The following is a 16660-nucleotide window of genomic DNA, read 5'->3' on the forward strand; positions in this document are numbered from 1 at the left end:
CCTGTTAATAAGTACCCCTACTTCCACAATAAGCCACAAATCAGGCGAATCCCATTTCAAAACAAGACCAAAACAAGCCAATCCCTAAGAACCCCAACACTCTACGTGACTAGATCCCCCGGGCGTGCAGTCTGGGACTGTGGTTGGCCCGCTGTGCACCTCTGACTCTCTCCCCCCTTACCCCTGCTTGCCCTGCCCCTTGCCCCTGCAAGAAACAAGCTACAAGCCAAACAAGCAACAAGCTACAAGCCAAAAACTAGCCAATAAGCAACTCACAAGCCAATTAAGCCAAAAACAAGCCCAATTTCTGCATTTTTTTCATGGGTTTGGCATGCCTGCTGGGGACCTAAGCATCAGCCAGGAACCAGACAGGAGAAGGGCATGAGAAGATAGCTGCTAGAGAGAGAAGTTGGTTTGTGGGAGAAGGCTGAAGATAGGAAATCAGCAAGAGGGGTTAACTGTCTGGTGTCTCCAAGCCACAGACCCAGGGCTGGAGGCAGGGGGAGCAGCAAAGGGAGATGCCTGCTGACAACTCCAGGGACAAAGAGTGGACCCAGAGGTACTGCAAAAGGGATGGGAGGTGTGAGGGATGCTCCCCTGGCAAAGATGCTCTCAGCATGGAGGATGTGAGAGTTCCTGTTGGGAAGAGCAGAAGGAAAGGTTGCTTTCCTGGCAGAGGGACAGGTTTGCACCCCAGAAGGAAAGGTTGCTGCCCTGGCAGAGGGACAGAGGAGGACTGATCAAGAGTCTGGATGGAGCAGAAGACACCGGAATATTACTTGCACTGGGGTGACAGGGATTATGTTTTGGGACATTTACACTACGTTTTGTGAATAAAATGTGTTGATGGACTGCAGGATAAGCTTCTAGGAAGTTACTGGGGACTCAAAAGGGAAACTGAGACAAGGGGCCACTTGCAGGGCTGCCCCAAGGCCACCGGGAGTGCCTGGAAGAAGACCATGTGTTTACAATCCTAATAAAAGAGACCATGTTTTGCCTATATTTATAACCAATTTTTTGTCCTGAAATATCACTCACTGAGGAGGAAACAAATTTATTTAGATTATTATGGCTTGAATGGTTCTGTTGTATACATGCCATAATATATGATACTGTAAAATAATTTGGATAATGCTGTAAAACATAACCCATCACAACACATAATATCTGGTTATTAGCATGAGCATTCAATAAGATGCAAGTCAAGAATGACATATAACCTTTTCAATACTTTGCAGCAAAGTATTCCATATTAAAGTATGAAACTCAGCTCATCTGTACATATGGAACCAACTAACCATTTACTTTAAAGTGTGTGTGTGTGTGCACACAAACATATGTATGGGTGTATGTACATACGCACACAGACACCAGTCTCAAGTTCTACTCACCACTGCCCTACATTAAAAAGCACAATCACAAATAAAACTCATCAGAGGTCCTCAACTCAAACCGAACAATAACCAAACAAAGATTAACTCTTACCATGCCCCTCCCAAAAGCCTGGTTAAACGGATGGGTCTTGCAGCAAGCCCAGAAGGTCAACAGATCTGGGGTATTTCAAAGGGTGATGAGTAAATCCCAAAGTTGAAGGCCCCTAAAAAGAATGTCCTGTCAGCAGTCCCCTCTCTTTTACATTGAGTATAACTCAAACTCAGGGGCCTTTGTTGATCTCAACTCCAGCAACTGGGCAAAGATGCACACTTCTTGCATAGGCAGGTGGTCCCAGAACATAAGAATGGCCATACTGGGTCAGACCAAAGGTCCATCCAGCCCAGTATCCTGTCTACTGACAGTGGCTAATACCAGGTGCCCCAGAGGGAGTGAACCAAACAGGTAATGATCAAGTGATCTCTCTCCTGCCATCCATCTCCACCCTCTGACAAACAGAGGCCAGGGACACCATTCCTTACCCATCCTGGCTAATAGCCATTAATGGACTTAACATCCATGAATTTATCCAGTTCTCTTTTAAACTCTGTTATAGTCCTAGCCTTCACAACCTCCTCAGGCAAGGAGTTCCACAGGCTGACTGTGCGCTGAGTGAAAAAGAACTTCCTTTTATTTGTTTTAAACCTGCTACCCATTCATTTCATTTGTTGGCCCCTAGTTCTTATTTTATGGGAACAAGTAAATAATTTTCCTTATTCACTTTCTCCACACCACTCATGATTTTATATACCTCTGTCATATCCCCCCTTAGCCTTCTCTTTTCCAAGCTGAAAAGTCCTAGCTTCTTTAATCTCTCCTCATATGGGACTAAAATAATCATTTTAGTTGCCCTTTTCAGAACCTTTTCTAATGCCAGTATATCTTTTTTGAGACCAGGGGACCACATCTGTATGCGGTATTCAAGATGTGGGCCTACCATGGATTTACATAAGGCAATAAGATATTCTCTGTCTTATTCTTTATCCCTTTTTAAATTATTCCTAACATCCCGTTTGCTTTTTTGACTGCCGCTGCACACTGCATGGACGTCTTCAGAGAACTATCCACGATGACTCCAAGATCTTTCTCCTGATTAGTTGTAGCTAAATTAGCCCCCATCATATTGTATGTATAGTTGGGGTTATTTTTTCCAGTGCGCATTACTTTATATTTATCCACATTAAATTTCATTTGCCATTTTGTTGCCAAATCACTTAGTTTTGGGAGATCTTTTTGAACTTCTTCACAGTCTGCTTTGGTCTTAACTATCTTGAGCAATTTAGTATCATCTGCAAACTTTGCCACCTTACTGTTTACCCCTTTCTCCAGATCATTTATGAATAAGTTGAATAGGATTGGTCCTAGGACTGACCCTTGGGGAACACCACTAGTTACCCCTCTCCATGCTGAAAATTTACCATTTATTCCTACCCTTTGTTCCCTGTATTTTAACCAGTTCTCAATCCATGAAAGGATCTTCCCTCTTATCCCATGACAACTTAATTTACGTAAGAGCCTTTGGTGAGGGACCTTGTCAAAGGCCTTCTGGAAATCTAAGTACACTATGTCCACTGGATCCTCCTTGTCCACATGTTTGTTGACCCCCTCAAAGAACTCTAATAGATTAGTAAGACATGATCTCCCTTTACAGAAACCATGTTGACTTTTGCGCAACAATTTATGTTCTTCTATGTGTCTGACAATTTTATTTTTTACTATTGTTTCAACTAATTTGCCCAGTACTGATGTTAGACTTACCGGTCTGTAATTGCCAGGACCACCTCTAGAGCCCTTCTTAAATATTGGTGTTACTTTAGCTATCTTCCAGGCCATTTAGGGATTTATAAATCAAACTCTAGACTTTAAACTCCACACAGAAACCAATAGAGAGCCAGCACAGATCCTGCAGTGGTGATGTCGTGCTCCCAATGATACACACCTCTTAAATATGGACTTCTGCCTTCTATAGCAGCTTCAGTTCCCAGACTGATTGAAGGTATAGCCCTCCACAGAGCACACTACAGTAGCCCACTACAGTAGTCGTGTTGAAGTCACAGAGTCTTATCGTTAGTGTTCTCATTGCTGAGATGATACCATGGTGACGGATGCAATATAGTGATCTAGACAGATGGATCTGATATCAGACTCCTAAAAATATGAGAACTTACAACTCAAGAAAATGCATTTTGATATCACAAGAATCCCTATCAATCAATGAGAATGCTAAAAAGGACCCAAAATATTCAAAGAAGAGGCAGAGAATTATAAAGAAATATAGTCGTTTAAAGCAGAATTTGAAAAGGTCTTTAGTTTGTCAGACTTCTGAGGAATGATCTTACTGACAATATTTAAATGACACTCGGTACTGGAAATTAACAACTGCAAACATCTGTTACATAGCGAATCATTGGCACACGCCTTTTTGCATAAAAGCCTTTCTCTCAATACAATAAAGGGAGCTAAAACTGAGGCACTTTATCAAAGAAAACAATATCATTCCCCCACCCTGGGTGACCAAAATATAACTGTTGAAGTAGATAATTTCTCCAAGTGGGAGACAGTAATACATATTTAAATCTCTACACAGTAAACAGTTTGAACAGATAAAAGATGACAGCTCTCAGAAAGACCATGTCTCTCAGATTGCTGATAATAAAAGCAGTAAGACAACAGGTGCTGCTCTGCTGAGCCCCCTTAATATTTTGAGAAAACAATCTTGTTTCTCCTACGGACAGAGGGAGAAAGACAGAGAGTAAAGAGAGAGAGACTACCGTCACCTATAATAATTCTGCTATATGAACAGGGAAAAGTAAAACTGCCATTAATGACCAGCAGTTGTGGCGAGAGGTATATCGATACAGCAGAGCAATGTGAGGTCTTACTTTTGGTAAACTGTGCTTTTCAGTTCCTTCCTGATTAAAACAAAAATTTCCATCCCTGGTTTATTGATCTTTAAAGGTTACAGGAGGGATGATGTGAATAAATATTAAAGGATCTGGCTTTACAAAATGTAAGGGTCAATCTGAAACAAGGCAATAATTAAAGCAAAGGATTTGAAGCTAGTGAAATATTCACAAGGTAATGAATAATTTACTGGAAATATACCTTAAGCTTTCTCTGTATGGCTACTGTAATACAATGCTTTAGCAGTTTGCTTTCAAAGTATGCTTTTGCATCTCTGACATATTTCAACACTGTTATGCAAGATGGGGAATCATTCATTTTAACATGATCCTGAGCATATTACCACAAAACAGAGAGGCTACCATTTCACTTATTACCAATTAATAATCTCTACAATATAAATCATTTGCATTGCCTTGCTGCATACAAAAGATTTATGGCTGAATCCGAAATTACACATGTACTAGAGTCTTTGAAAAAGTATTAGTAAATGCTTCTCATTTTAGCATACATTTTCCCCCTCCTGCTACAAAAGGTACAGCACTTGTTCTTTTTAACTGCTAATAAAAGCTTGTTCATAGCCTCTTTGAATCTACAACACTGACAAAAACGGAAAGAAGGAAACTTTAGCTACGAACAATTACTCACAGCATTATATTAAATAATTCATTGTTACATTTTTCTTTTCATCTCGGACTGTGCCACTAGACTAAACAACTGAAATTATTGTAACCCCCACATAAAAGCCACATAGGACTACTTCTGAAAGCAAAACACACATTAAAACTACTATGCAGTTTTACCGAGTTTATCTAATAACTGGGTTAGCTCAGCTGAAGCCACATCACTCACCGAAGACAGAATTTGCTTGAACAAAAGCAGAGAGACCAGGCACCAAATGCAGCTTCTCAAGATTCTTAATGCAAGATTCTCCTGTCTGCTGTTCCGTTCACACTTGCCTTTATAACTAAGCAAACCAACAACATTCGATTGCTGAATGAATTATAAAACAGTAGCTCCCAGACTCTCATATTTTACATCACAGGGGGTGGTCATCCAGCATACACACTGCCTCTGTACATATATTGTTATAACTCATCCTGATAAACACATCAGTGCTGGCAGAAATGACAGTAATTGGTGCTCAGGATGTACAAGCACAAACCAATAGAATACACTCCCTCCCTCAGCTCTATGCAACATCTCCACTTGTCAATCTTCGCACCTTGTTAAGGTGGAATCGTCAGCTACAGTTCAGGGTGGGCATGTGGTTTCAAAATTTGGAGGAAAATCCGATAATTGATGCAAATACTTTACCAACCTAACATTCCTTAAAACAATCTGCATGGTTTAATATTAAATGTATCTTTAATAATTGACAGGCATACTTTTCTAGCTCCTTTTTTTAAAAAAAAACTTTCTTCATGCTCTTTTCTTAAAGATACAGTTCTTGTACTATAACTGATAAACCCAACATCCATAACTTCTATTAGCATGAATGACAATTACCTATATCGACTCCCTCGACACTCAGGGGAGAACAGACTTCAAAATATTAGCCCACATAGGCTCAAAATGAACAATAACTTAATTATTGGGTGTTACTATGTGTAAATTTCAGACAGTTCTTATAAAATATTAGTAAATTTTATTAATAGCCTTCACATTTTGAGAGTAAATATTTACAATGTTCTCACCTATTCTGTCTTAACTTTCTTCTGTTCTGAAGAGTCCTCGTATTATTTTTTAAAAAATAAATAGACATAAAGAAAACTTGAGAAGTACTAATAAACTAAACAACTAACCTGAACAATACCAGACAGGACTGAGTATAGCAAAAAACAAATATATTGTTAATTATTGTATATGGTACAAATTACCATTTATAGTTAACCATTATCAAGAAAAATGGGTTACGATATTGATAATACCCGGTAAGCAAGTAGTCACTTAAGAGTTTTGGGTATGAAAAGTCCTTACTGATGGGAGAGGAGGAAAATTGATTAGCTGCTTGTTAGAGAGGGATACAGGGGGAAAGGACTATTTTATCTATTTTTTGAGATCTTGATGGTTCTTTAGATCTTAGTATTCCAAAAAAAAATCCAGTTATAAGACGCAGGGAAATTAACATTTGTTTGGTTGCTTCCTTAATGTGTATGTGAGATTTAAAAGCTTAACACCATTAACCATTTACTGTAGACCCTGATCTTGGTTGAGAACTGACAGCATGGACCCTGCACTGTTTATTTCAACAGGGTCCATATAGGCCTAGAGGTCTGTGCTATGGGATCCTAAGGCAGGATTGGGCCCTTAACCTTCAAAGCAGTAAGAATATTATTGACAATATTGTCACCATTTTATCTGAATTACATATTATTTGGATGTATTTAACATTTGAACCGAACACTGGCTTTCTACACCCATATTCATGCTAAGGGTATTTATGGGAGCAGGGACTATGTGCCAAAGAATTTTACTGAGGATGAATTTCTATTTCTGCTTTCCACAGGAGGTGATGCCCATCAGGGCATGTAGGGACCAGGATGACTCACTGGGAACCTGATCCAGATTATTTCACTCTTCATATATTATAGAACAGCTCCAACATTTGGTGCCAGGCTGAGCGGTTCTGGTTTCAAAGGTAAGCAAAATAGCTAGTGCACAGTTGCTTCTATGGTTGAGTCACATTGATAACACTTAACCATACAAATTAAGACACATCCGATAGTTTTGGTCATCATTGGGATGTTATTCCATGAACAACTGGGCTGTGGAATGTAAATGCACTTTGTGGGTGGCAACTCGAACCAGAAACCCAATCCTTCCTCTAGCCATCTGTAACAACCAATATGTGACATGAGGTGGGAACGTGGCATCTCATTTCATGCATAGTGAAAGCAAGTACCTCTATATTTATTCCTTCTCTCCCCTCCACAGCTGCTTATTCCCCTCTCCTCATTTGCTGCTCTGTGGCCTCTTCAGTCTGGCAGGGTTAATGCACTCCATGCCAGAGCCACAGACATATTTCTCCATAAAGTCCTGGCTGTTACGATAAAGACTTCCCTGCAGAGAATGCTGTGCATCACTGGATGGGGGAGATGAAGCAGAAGGGTACCCAGCAGAGCAGCAGCTTTTCTTTCTGTCCCAGGAGAAGACAGACAGCTGAACACCAATAGCTGGATTCCCCAGTGGTACTAAACAGCGGATCCTCCAGAATGGGCAGAAGATGATTCTAAATGACAACCATTGGCTTGATGACAAGGCAGTAGGGGGGTCTGTGCCATTGGATTTAGACTCATGGAGCTACATTCTACTCACTGATCTACACATTTAACTTGCAAATTACAGTGGTTCTTTGTACAGCAGCCCAGTTGGGTTTCTTGCTTTGGAATTCACCAAACACAATGGTCATTTATCAGTATGCCCCTGTAACCTATTTGTGTGTTTCCTCTGTGCCTTGTTTTGACCATCCAATTCTGATCAAGCTTCCTAATCATTTCACCAGACATCGTACAGACCATTATAGTAACAGTGCTTGGAGTTACAGAGAGAAATAATGTTTGCTTGAAAGATCAGAACTCAGTTACCCAACCATACCCAAAAGACCCAAACATTCTCTCTATATTAAAATATTTTATTGACTAATATGGCTCTTACTATCACAAAATAGCTATAGTATTTGAATACAATAAACCAGACTTCTATTCAGTGTACCATGCAGCTGCATTTCAAGGCCACAATGTAGGTGACATGCACAGTGTAAAGTCTGTGGTGTAACATACTTTCCCTTCAATGGGGGACATGGCAAGAAATGCTGAAACTCCATCCCTTAATTTCTATTGCATCATATTGACTTGCCCTATCTTTCTACTGAGGTATTGCTAGAACTGCCATTGCCACAGTGTCTAAGAGCATGATGCTCTGTGAAAGATGAGCAAAATGAAGGGTACTATTTTGTCATTCAGAAAGACGTTCTTGATCAATTACATGCATTGATTTCAGAACCCAGAGTCCCCAAGGCAGTGTCACAAATACACATTTTGTTTCTGAATGCTAGATTTCACATTCAAACTCTCTGGTTTTGCTGAAAGATGTGCCAAAGCCACGTGTGGCTGCCAGACCATGTTCTTTTGGCTGTACATCTGAGGAGGCTCAGGAGCGCAACTTATTTCTTCAAAATGGCTTTTAACATACAAACTCTAAATTGGCTCCAAAGCTGCCTTCTTCAGAGTGCAGATTAGGAATGGTTTAAGAATGAAAAAGAGAAAGAAGAAATTCCCAGTTGTTTCCAAGGCAGGACCTTTTGCACATTATGTGCCATTATAAATATTAAAGACAAGCCGATTATAACGAATATTTGGCTGCAGATGATGGCTGCAAATGAGGATGCTCTTAAGTGCATTCATGCATCATCAGAGGAAGAACCCAGGGTATTCTGCTCAAACAACAGACGTTTTTACTATATCAGCTGAAGGAGAAGTTCATCCATTACTCAAGAGACACATTGATTCCATCCAACAAAGGGTCACATATCAACCAATATAGTAGATATGCACTTCAATTAGGCAAAGCTTGCTCTCAAGTGTCTGGAGATTACAGGAGTCCAAATAAAACAAATGAGTGCCAACTGAAATAATTTCCAGGCCATCCAGGATGGCATGGATAGGCGCTACACTTCAGACCTTTGCTGCCATCAAGTTCAGTTGTAAGTAGGAATAGAATATAGAATTTTTCAGAACAGAAATATTGGCCTCTGCTCCTTGAGCTAAATTCTCTTATAAGAGTTCATGGTACACACTTGTACATTATGAAAAAATCATACAACTGAAGAACTCACACTTAACAGTTAAGTTCCTTACTTCTTCAAGTGATATGGCAACAAACTTCAAACTGATAAAAGGAAATACATTTTCCACACCATAAGCCTGAAGACCTCGTTGCCACAAGATATCATTGAGGCCAAGGGTTTCAGAAACAGATTCAACATTCATATGGATAACAAGAATATGCAGAGAATTACAATGCATATCAGTATATCAGTAGTCTGATATGTATAGGATGTAAAAGATATGGCTGATATATTACCAGATACACACTAATAAAGGCCTTGCATTGTATCCAGTAAAGAGTAGCTGTATTCACACAGAATTTCAGGATGCATTCTTTCCAGAGGACAATAGAATAACATGGGATCAAAGTGTACTGTTGCACAATGTGTGTGCAGAACTCCTTAAAGCATTGCATTCCAGTTGAGATCAATTACAGTTCTGCAAAAGAACAAACATAGAATATGTCTCTAATTCTGCAGGCTGCTTTTAGCCCCTCAAAGGTGTAATACATTTCAAATTTTGGAAATCTGCAGTCTGAATATGGTATAGAATTTGGCCCTCCAGAACTGGTAAGAATAAAACTATTCTCTTAAATGCAGATGCAAGACTGCATAGCTATTAGCTACCTGATGCTTTGCAAAATAAGCAGTAGTTATAATGTAAATAAATGTAATTGCCACATTAAGGATACAGAGCAATTCATTTCCTCTCAGTGCAACCTACTTATGATTCCCTTTAAGAATAATTTTCAAATAGAAATTTCATTTCTTTTTTCAAAGGATTAATCCTGATGAGTACAAATGAATACAACTGCATATTTAGATTAATTAGTAAATTAGTTTGCACCGTGCTTTGAAGATGTAAAGCACTGTATAAGTGCTATTTCTATGATATTTTTTGTTACAATATTTTTCTTCTCTCATGTAACATCCCCTTTTTCCTGTAAGTGCACAATGCCAAAAGATATCAAGCCCTCATCTCAAATGATGACTTTGTACAGCAAGTCCACCTTCCTAATACAAGTTCCAAGACAATGCCAGGATAAACAACGAGGAGTCCTTGTGGTGCTCTAGAGACTAACCAATTTATTTATTTATTTCGTGGCTCGAACCCATGAAAGCTTATGCCCAAATAAATTGGTTAATCTCTAAGGTGCCGCAAGGACTCCTTGTTGTTTTTGCTGATACAGACTAACACACGGCTACCACTCTGAAACCTGCCAGGATAAGTGAATGAGGTGGGATAGTCAATAATACCTAAATGAACAGAGACCCAAGAGTGTGACTCCAGCTGATCAAGGTCAACATAACAACAACAACAAAAAAGAGCACACTTTGCTGGTTAAAAAGGCAGCAACCTGTTGATGGCCGCATCTTATCTCAAGAATATGAACTGCTCCATAAGGAATAAAGAAGAGCTGAGAAGAAGCAGGAAGGACAAATGACAGAGCTATGCTCCCTAGAGACCGGCCATTTGAAGAGGCTCCCTGAATGTGATTTGAAAAGTCAGTTATGACATCTCCCGAATTGTGGCCCCATGAGCCTTGAATACTCTATCTGTCCATTTAAAAGCCTATGGATTTTCCAATAGCAATCTGGGCCTTTACACTACTACCTTTCTTCTACATAGTTTATACCAACTTAATTATTTAAAAAAATTGGGAACTCGGCTGATATGGTTCACGGTTAGTTTTAAAAAAATACTCTTTCATGTGTTCTTTAACTCCTTGTTTCCCATTGTTGCTCCATTTAAAACCAGATGGGGGTACAGAGAATCATAGAATATAAGGGTTGGAAGGGACCTCAGGAGGCCATCTAGTCCAACCCCATGCTCAAAAGCAGGACCCATCCCCAATTAAATCATCCCAGCCAGTCAAGCCTGACCTTAAAACTTCTAAGGAAGGAGATTCCACCACCTCCCTAGGCAACGCATTCCAGTGTTTCACCACCCTCCTAGTGAAAAAGTTTTTCCTAATATCCAACCTAAACCTCCCCCACTGCAACTTGAGACCATTACTCCTTGTCCTGTCCTCTTCCACCACTGAGAATAGTCTAGAACCATCCTCTCTGGAACCACCTCTCAGGTAGTTGAAAGCAGCTATCAAATCCTCCCTCATTCTTCTCTTCCGCAGACTAAACAATCCCAGTTCCCTCAGCCTCTCCTCATAAGTCATGTGTTCCAGACCCCTAATCATTTTTGTTGCCCTTCGCTGGACTCTCTCCAATTTATCCAAATCCTTCTTGTAGTGTGGGGCCCAAAACTGGACACAGTACTCCAGATGAGGCCTCACCAATGTCGAATAGAGGGGGACGATCACTACCCGTTGAGCCCGACAATCTAGCCAACTTTCTACCCACCTTATAGTGCATTCATCCAGCCCATACTTCTTTAACTTGCTGACAAGAATACTGTGGGAGACCGTGTCAAAAGCTTTGCTAAAGTCAAGATACAATGCATCCACTGCTTTCCCTTCATCCACAGAACCAGTAATCTCATCATAGAAGGCGATTAGATTAGTCAGGCATGACCTTCCCTTGGTGAATCCATGCTGACTGTTCCTGATCACTTTCCTCTCATGTAAGTGCTTCAGGATTGATTCCTTGAGGACCTGCTCCATGATTTTTCCGGGGACTGAGGTGAGGCTGACTGGCCTGTAGTTCCCAGGATCCTCCTTCTTCCCTTTTTTAAAGATTGGCACTACATTAGCCTTTTTCCAGTCATCCGGGACTTCCCCCGTTCGCCACGAGTTTTCAAAGATAAAGGCCAATGGCTCTGCAATCACAGCCACCAGTTCCTTTAGCACTCTCGGATGCAACTGGTCCGGCCCCATGGACTTGTGCACATCCAGCTTTTCTAAATAGTCCCTAACCACCTCTTTCTCCACAGAGGGCTGGCCATCTATTCCCCATGTTGTGATGCCCAGCGCAGCAGTCTGGGAGCTGACCTTGTTCGTGAAGACAGAGGCAAAAAAAGCATTGAGTACATTAGCTTTTTCCACATCCTCTGTCACTAGGTTGCCTCCCTCATTCATTAAGGGGCCCACACTTTCCTTGGCTTTCTTCTTGTTGCCAACATACCTGAAGAAACCCTTCTTGTTACTCTTAACATCTCTCGCTAGCTGCAGCTCCAGGTGCGATTTGGCCCTCCTAATTTCATTCCTACATGCCCGAGCAATATTTTTATACTCTTCCCTGGTCATATGTCCAACCTTCCACTTCTTGTAAGCTTCTTTTTTATGCTTAAGATCCGCTAGGATTTCACCGTTAAGCCAAGCTGGTCGCCTGCCATATTTACTATTCTTTCGACACATCGGGATGGTTTGTCCCTGTAACCTCAACAGGGATTCCTTGAAATACAGCCAGCTCTCCTGGACTCCTTTCCCCTTCATGTTAGTCCCCTAGGGGATCCTACCCATCCGTTCCCTGAGGGAGTCGAAGTCTGCTTTCCTGAAGTCCAGGGTCTGTATCCTGCTGCTTACCTTTCTTCCCTGTGTCAGGATCCCGAACTCAACCAACTCATGGTCACTGCCTCCCAGATTCCCGTCCACTTTTGCTTCCCCTACTAATTCTTCCCGGTTTGTGAGCAGCAGGTCAAGAAAATGTCTTGACCTTGCACATGTCTGGTGCAAAGCAAGCTAAATAACAATTATACTGGACTGACTAGAGCCATGAGCTGGAAAAGTATCCAAAAATCCATGCCATATTAAACAAAACATTAGATTCAATTACACAACACTCAGCTGTCCTGGCACATATTCATGTTAACAAATGGAGGTCCCAGGACTCTGTTCCTCATAAATGGGGTAAAGGGAGCTAACATGCAAGGGGTATGTTTACATGGAAGGAAATAGTAGAGTAGCTCCTCCATATGTACATGGTGGGCTCTGTGGGCTAGGATGTGTAGCCAGATTGGGGACAGAGTGGAGCAAGGAAGAGACTGAGAATAGCAGTCTGTCAGATTGCCATGGATGCTAATGCTTTTGGATCAACAATTATTCCCCCACAGAGAAGGTAGCAGGAGTACAGGCACCAAGGTGAGGGGCACAGTATAAGAATCTGCATAGTAGACTGGAATTGCTATGAAGAAGGAGTTAATGGCAGCCCTGTGAAGGAACTGGCTGTGCTATCAGTGGAAAGGGGTGCATGGAGGGCATATAGGAGTATCTTTGGTTCTCAGTCAGAGATCTGCAGAGTTTAAGCCTGAGTTTCCAGTGCATTATGGTATAGGCAGCCCCACCTTTTCCCCTACCATGACAACTCACTGTGGTAGCATAGAAAGTGTGGTAAGTACTTTTAGAGTAAGTTTTCCCCTGCTTTGTTTTTTCCTTCAGGAAGGAAGAAATGGGCCCAAATGATGAAGGCCTGAAAGCAGATAATGAGAGCAAATAATACACAGCCCAGCTCCCTCCCCCCCCCCGCCCACTAAATCTGTGAAGGTCATTTATGTCTTTTGTTTTCCATTATGCTTTAATCACTCCATCAAGGTAGTTGTAAGACCATCAAAGTGAGGAATTATTCCAAAAAGAAAGAAAGAGAAAAATAACTACTCTTTTGGGATATGTCAAACTCTCCCTCTTTGGTCTCTTTGCCTTAGAGCTCAACTCAACAAGAATTATCTGGAGTCTTGCATACTTCGTAAGGCTTCTGAAACTGTACAAAGTTACAGACTTGGCTCTAACGCAGGTTAATTAATTTAGCTTCCACTGAAGTCATTTTTGTTAACTACGCCTGGTGACACACTAGTGAGCTTGCTTCTGGTGGACTTTCATGTCCAATTTATTCGTGGTGTTTACATGGCACTCAGCAGACATGAACGGCAATTTTTAACTCAAAATACTCCAGCCTCAGGCTGGGAAACATCCTGTGTGTGACTGCGAATGGGGAAGGACACAATAATCACATCATACTTTCAGTTATTTTTAAATACCTGGCAATTAGCTTCTACACACACTGAGTTGAGCTGAGCACTTAAGGAAGGACAGCCATCTTGGGAGGAGGGGGGAGATATATCTAATGATTAGCGGAAGGACTTGGACTCATTTGTTTGATGCCCATCTCTATCCCTGAACCACTGCGTGAATGTCATTTATGGCTTGAGGCTTAATTAGAATCGGCAAAGTACTTTGATATCCTGTCAATTAAAAGTTATATATTAATGTTTATTATTGCTATTATCAGTGGGATAACAGAACAGGAGTGATTTGATTGATCATCATTAATTAATATCACAAGGCTTACCAGGAAATGAATAGGGTCTGCATGTTTTAAAACTAACATATCCTGATAACATACAGACAGTCGTGTACGCATCTCTTTACTGCTCCTGCCACTCTGCAAACTGGTGCTCTGGTTCACGTTCTGGAAGAGCACTCCTCTTCAAACTCTCTCCAGTGCTGGTTTATTGGCCATATATCTGAGCTGCAGATCAGTAGTGGAGAGACAAGTCACATGGGGAATGCAGGCCAGGGACAACAGAAAGGTTTAGACAGTAGGAAAGATGAGGATAATTCTCTTCAGGAAAAATCTGAAGCTATTCCACCCTCACTTGTGCTAGAAACCATTCCCTGATTCCTAACACAGAGCTCCCAGCTGTGATAAACTGAAAGGCTCTTGGTTAAAGCACTCACCTAGGTTTGGGAGCTCTGTGTTCCCTGCTCTACTGCACACTTCCATAGGCTAGTCTCTTTGTGCCTCAGTTCCCCATCTGCAAAATGCGGATAGCACTTTTCCCCATCACCAGGATGTTGTGAGGCTAAATACATTAAAGATTGTGATACGTAGTATTGGGGTAGTGGTATTGGTCTCAGGATACTAGAGAGACAAGGTGCGTGAGGTAATATATTTTATTGGACCTTGTCTCTCTCAAAGACTGTGAGGCGTTCAGACATTGCAGGGATGGGGCCATGTAAGTACCTTAGATAGACCCAGTAATACCCTAAAACCAACCAGTTTTGTACAGGTAAGTGATCCTTCCTGCCTTTCAAATAGGGCAGAGGTTTTTTTAAATCATCTCACTCTGCTTTTTCCCATAATTAGAAAAAAATCAGACTCTTTAAAAATGACATTCCAGATAATACATGCCATTCTGAAGGACATATGAGGACACAGAAAAAAAAATAACACTTCTGCCAAGAATGGGTGCATGTTAATGTCACTTGTTTTAGCTCCATCCCCAAAAGCACACATTTACAGTCCCTTTTAAAATAACTCCTTTTGGAAATAATTGGAAATGTCACGTTGGAATGAGAACAAAAAAATAATAAAGTGACTCCGAGGTGAACATGGATATAGTGGGTAATGAGTTACCCATGCTGTTTTGTCTCTATCTATCCCAAAAAGGGTATTTAATAACAACAATGCATAAAAATGTAATAATATGAAGAAATTGGATTGCTTTCATGAAAAACAATATGATCCCTCAGACGAAGAATGCACTCTACAGCTGTACAGAGAGGGTTAGATGCAATAAAGAACATAGCTCCATACTGTGCTTTTAACCAATTTCATAGCTTAATACATACAGCACATGTCATGGGAAGGGACACTTACACAGCCCTGTGGATATCATGGTATTACATTACATCATCATCAAAACCAGAGACACCCACATGTACAGTCCATGTTCTGGGAACACAAAAGGTAACGATCATCACTATTTTAGCTGCATTTATGCATTTTGAAAGTACTCTAAGGTGCCTTAAATGAGCAAAGAGAGCATGTATGGATTTTTACCACTGCAGTTTGACTGATTTATTTCCTTAGTAGGTAACACAGTGGATTGCTATACATAATTTTTTTTTCCATTGGAATCTCACTGGAAGCCCAGAAGGCATGAGAAAATGCATATATTGTATTATTTTGTATTGTATAATGCCTAAGAAGAGTTTAGATATTTAATAACGTTCTGCTGCAGTGTGACCAACCGAAGCTGAGCAAATAATCTGGAGTGAATTTATCCTCCTTTTCTGTTTGCAAATTGTTCATGAGTGGCTCATAGTTTTCCTGAATTTATTCATTAGTTCAAATAATAACGGAATAATCCCTATATTAATTCTTTGTCTAGAGATTGATTACGAGCAGTCTGTTGCTAAGATTTGATGTCTAAAATCTGAGAAGAGTTGGGTAGTTTTAATTGAACGCACAGGTCATGTGCTACTGTTTGTATCCCTGACTGAGGAGTGTAACTTTTAGAATCAGATTTCTTGTGCAAATATTCACTTAAAATATGGTACTTCTGCAAACATTACTGCCAGTATACTCATTTGCTAGAATGTACAAGGCAACTAAACAAGTGGGGTGCAAACACAGACAACTCAAGGACAGTCATTTAATCAAATGGACAGTCCCAGAAAAGATTTTGGAAGTACTTGCCCAGCTATTCCTAAAAGCCTATGAAACAGAGAATGATGCACTACAAGAAATAAAGTCACAGGTACAGTCTACGTTTTTCTTGGTGTTACGTACTTTGCATATTTATACTCAGCATGATGATCGCGT

The 16660-nt window shown here is 40.6% G+C and overlaps 1 protein-coding gene across 24 annotated transcripts in view; it reads right to left on the reverse strand.

Moving 5' to 3' along the window:
* The window catches only part of DLG2 (discs large MAGUK scaffold protein 2), a 1511004-nt gene that overhangs the window by 180549 nt on the left and 1313795 nt on the right, over positions 1-16660 (reverse strand). The window contains exon 1 of one of the 24 annotated variants that reach the window (XM_048841052.2): positions 5188-5456. The exons of the other annotated variants lie outside the window; for them this stretch is intronic. The gene's annotated coding sequence lies outside the window, so the exon portion shown is untranslated. Of the gene's footprint in view, positions 1-5187; positions 5457-16660 lie in introns of those variants that run through there. 24 annotated transcript variants of the gene reach the window in all.

The sequence above is a fragment of the Caretta caretta genome, chromosome 1, assembly GCF_965140235.1.
Source record: "Caretta caretta isolate rCarCar2 chromosome 1, rCarCar1.hap1, whole genome shotgun sequence".
Classification (NCBI taxonomy): Eukaryota; Metazoa; Chordata; order Testudines; family Cheloniidae; genus Caretta; species Caretta caretta.